The following is a 4,721-nucleotide window of genomic DNA, read 5'->3' as shown; positions in this document are numbered from 1 at the left end:
GAAGTATTTAAACCAAAAGGTTTTTTATCCCACATTGAAAAAACATGATTTTTTTCTTGGGAACATAGAGTATATATACTAATGGGTTTCAAATCCCACATTGAAAAAACATGGTTTTTTTCATGGGAACATAGAGTATATATATGAAAGGGCTTCAAATCCCACATTGAAAAGATACCATGTTATCCTTTTAAGTTGAAGTATTTAAACCAAAAAGTTTTTTTATCCCACATTGAAAAAACATGTTTTTTTTCATGGAAACATAGTGTATATATATGAAAGGGCTTCAAATCCCACATTAAAAAGATACTATGTTATCCTTTTAAGTTAAAATATTTAAACCAAAAGGTTTTTTATCCCACATTGAAAAAACATGGTTTTTTTCATGGGAACATAGAGTATATATTGGGTTTCAAATCCCACATTTGAAAAAAAAAAACCGGTTCTCGTTCGGGTTCGCCTGGGTCACCCGGGTTCTGGGTCGACCCGCCGGGTCGCCCGGGTTTGGCCGGGCTGTTGCCACAGCCGGTCTTTTATTAAACCCGGACCGGTCCAGCCACCGGGTCGACCGGGTCCTGGGTCAACCCATCGGGTCGGGTCGGGTTTAATAACTATGGTAAAAACTTACATGTCATTGTACTGTTTGGTTTTTCTAATTACTTCTATTTCAACTAGGATTTTCTCAGTATATACCGACGATATATTTCTGTTGTTAAATACCGATGGAGTTAGTAATGGAAAAAATTCAGTCGATAAAAATCACCGTAAAATACTGACGAAAAAAATCCATCAGTATTTCCATTTGTATTCATAGATTTTTTGGTAGTGACCATATAAAGAAAAGTGAGCTAAAATGGAATTGCCACTTGAAGAGCTAAATCTTGAAAATAGATTTTTGGTTAGAGAATGGTGATAGCAAGTTGATCCAGCTATAATAAGACAATAATCATAACAAACCAATAAGTTCATGCTAAGCGAAATGGTAATAAGAACTAAAGTTTGCAAGAATCTACAACACATTTTCAATTTTAAGAATTGTGAGACTTTCAAGAATAAAAGGGGTGTTTGAATTAATTTTAAAGTCAAAGTTCTTTTAGTTTTTCCAATTTTAAATTTTAAGAATTGTGAGACTTTCAAGAATAAAGGGGTGTTTGAATTAATTTTGAATTCAAAGTTCTTTTAGTTTTTCCAATTTTAAATTTTAAGAATTGTGGGACTTTCAAGAGAGGGTGTTTGAATTAATTTTAAAGTCAAAGTTCTTTTAGTTTTTCCAAGTGTCTCCTAGGTGTATGTATAACTATTAAAGAGTTTTTATCTTTTCAAGTCTCTTGATTTATATTTACACTAATATAAGTAAGCGTATGTTAAGCATTGTAAGTCCAAGTCAAATAGAACTTTCCCCCTTGTAAAAGAGAAATGTTTATATGAATAGATTGTTTTCCACCAAGCTTTCCTTTTCTTTTTTAAATAATTTTGCAAAATCTACAAGTAGGTAAATTTCAATAATGATTTTGAATAAGCACATTATTTCTACTTTGGAACTCACTAGCAACTAAAACATAATTATGTAAAAGATGATAGTCAAAACTCTCTCTTTCTATCCATTAATCAAGAGGCAACGGTTGTCTATCAAAATAATCTTGTATTTGGTCGTAAAAAAAGATCTATTGCACCATCATCTTCCAGCTAAATTTGCTACTTTCGATCTTCTTTACTACCAGTAAAACTTATTCGACATTGATTCAAATGCTGGCCAATTTCTTTTTTTGTTGAGAATGACATGGCTACATGCTTACGACCCTCTCCACCCATTATGCTTGCCATCTGGGGTCCCTAAACATATTTATAAGACTTGACCGACTTATGACCCGATCAAAGTTAGGGTTATAGGTTGGACAAGTGCGCATTATAGATTCACCTGGGTCTATTGAGTTTTTTCATTAAAAAATTTTGTTTTGGTGAAAAAAACTAAAATGACATTAATTAAAAAAATTTATCAGGTCACTATATCAAATCTCTAAGCAATTTGAAAAGGAAACGTAGTTTAAACCTAACTTTGGGTTTGCAAGTAGGGTCATGCCAAGTTTGATATCGATGATCCTGAATCAGTTTAGCCATTGCCAAAGAGAATTCTTCAGGGTAGGGTCACAAGTAATCCTGTTTCTACATCCTTAACAGTCTCCACAAGGCCACCACTATTGCATGCAAGTACAGGCTTATGAGCTGCTATTGCCTCCAAAGGGACTATGCCGAAGTATTCATCCTCCATTAATAAACTATTAATTTTAAACCCACATTTCACCTCAAAGCACGATGTATGTTTTAGACAAGTGCATGGGATTGCACCTTAGGTGTATAAATGACACAGAGGCTCTGTGAAAGAAGTTTATTTCTTTCATCTGTTGAGCAGGACGCTAGATGAAAGACTACTTCCTTTTTGCCAGGCAACTAAGTTGATCCAGGTATTCGACATTCTCTCGCAGCCGATTGTCTTATCCACCTGACAGACAAATTACATGCAAGTACTTAGTGAGCAAAGTCATGTTATTGTCATTTAAACCATTTTCCAAACTCATCAATTGAGAGAAGGATTAATTGAGAGAAGACTCAGCCTGTGCTACATGAAACAGATAAGAAAAAGATTCTGAACTACTGGAGGGAAAATGCAGTGAAATAAATTCCTGTTCATTCTTTCAAGAGCTTGTGTAAAGTTATAAGATGCAAGAGATACACAATAATTTCGTTGCTTACAAGAATGAGGTACATCAAATAGATCAACGTTAATAGCAGGGTAAAGAACAGCAGGTAAGATTCCTCGTGCATGAAGATGCTTAAATGTATTAGCAAACATAGATGCAATGAATTTATTATTAATTAACAAGTATCAATGCCTGCAGTCCCCAAGACTAGTTAATGAGAATTGGTTGTTTCTACTTTCTACGGGGACAAACTTGTTGAGGATATGCCAGGATCCTCTCATGACATTCACTAATTATCTCCTGATTATAGTAGGTGACCTTTAATTGTAGATATGAATCATTCATTGTTTGATTTCTTTCCGGTTGTATTTCATTTTCTATTCATGTATTATCATATGTGTATGTATCTCTATATAAATAAAATACATTTCAACCTCTCAATCAGAGTGGTTTTACAAACATTCTCATAGTATTTGAGTAATCCCTAGATTAACATATTTCTCAAATTCCTAGAATGGAAAGCCAACGACCAGCTGATTCTCAACCTCATCCTTTCTTCCCTTTTTGAGAAGGCAATAGGTGCAACTGTTGGTCTCACTACCTCTTGTGATGTCTAATTAGCTCTTAAGCATGTTTTCGGTCATGGATTCAACACTTGTGAAATTCATCTCAAAGATGAATTACAACTAATAAAGAAAGGGTCTTGATTTATTAATGATTTTTCTTGAGATTTCAAATCTCTCTGTGATCAGTTACTGGCCATTGGAAGTCCTATGAATGAAGTTGACAAATCTCATTGGTTTCTATGGCCATTATCGCTCTCTTTGCTAGTAGAGAATAATAGAATGTGTTAGGTTGTGTCTTAGCTAACCTTTCTATTTATATATATACGGCAGAACACGGCAGTAACTGTAGAGATTACAACATTGAAATAATCCTATATTATTTTCCTATTCTGATATATACAAGCTATACATTCTATAATATGCCCTCTCAAGCTGAGGGTAGGGGATCAACTCGAAGCTTGAACCGAAAAGTAGTAAAGGATGCAACAGGAAGTGGTTTGGTGAAGACATCGGCAAGTTGATCCCGAGAGGGAACAAAATGAATCTGAATCTCTTTCTTGGCAACGCGGTTACGGACAAAGTGATAATCCACTTCAACATGCTTAGTACGAGCATGGAAGATAGGATTGGCTGAGAGATAGGTAGCACCAAGATTATCACACCAAATGGTAGGAGTAGAAATTGAAGGAACCTGCAGATCCGTTAACAAGTATTGAAGCCAAATTACTTCAGCGGTACCATCAACAAGAGCTTTATACTCAGCCTCAGTAGAGGAGCAAGCAACTGTGCGTTGCTTGCCGGATTTCCAAGAAATCGGCTTCTGACAAAAAAAAAACAAGATAGCCACCCGTAGACTTGCGATCATCAATACTACCAGCCCAATCTGCATCTGTAAAGCCATGTAGAGCAAAAAAGGAGCCCCGAGTGATATGAAAACCATAAGATGTCGTACCTTTAAGATAGCGTAGAATACGCTTAACAGCGACCCAATGAGAATCTGTAGGAGCATGCATAAACTGACAGACTTTGTTAATAGCAAAGCATATATCCGGACGGGTGAAGGTAAGATATTGTAGAGCACCTACGATTTGATGAAATCGTGTAGGATCAGAGAATGAGTGATCCGGTAATAGAGTGACTTGACTGGAGTATCAACGGGTTTGCAGGAAGTCATACCAGCGCGGGTGAGGATGTCAAGAATATATTTATGTTGACGCAGCATTAAACCCATACTGGTAGACTGAACTTCAATACCCAGAAAGTAGTGAACAACACCTAAGTCACGAAGCTTGAACTCAGAGCTAAGTAACTGTATTAGATGATGAAGTATAGCAGAGTTGCTACCCGTAAGCAGAATATCATCAACATACACCAGGAGATAAAAGATATTAGTACCATCAGATAAAATAAACAGAAAGGTGTCAACCTTGGAAGCGCGGAAGCCGATGGAGAGCAA

The sequence above is a fragment of the Populus nigra genome, chromosome 1, assembly GCF_951802175.1.
Source record: "Populus nigra chromosome 1, ddPopNigr1.1, whole genome shotgun sequence".
NCBI lineage: Eukaryota > Viridiplantae > Streptophyta > Magnoliopsida > Malpighiales > Salicaceae > Populus > Populus nigra.
Note: the sequence above shows the minus strand (reverse complement) of the source record.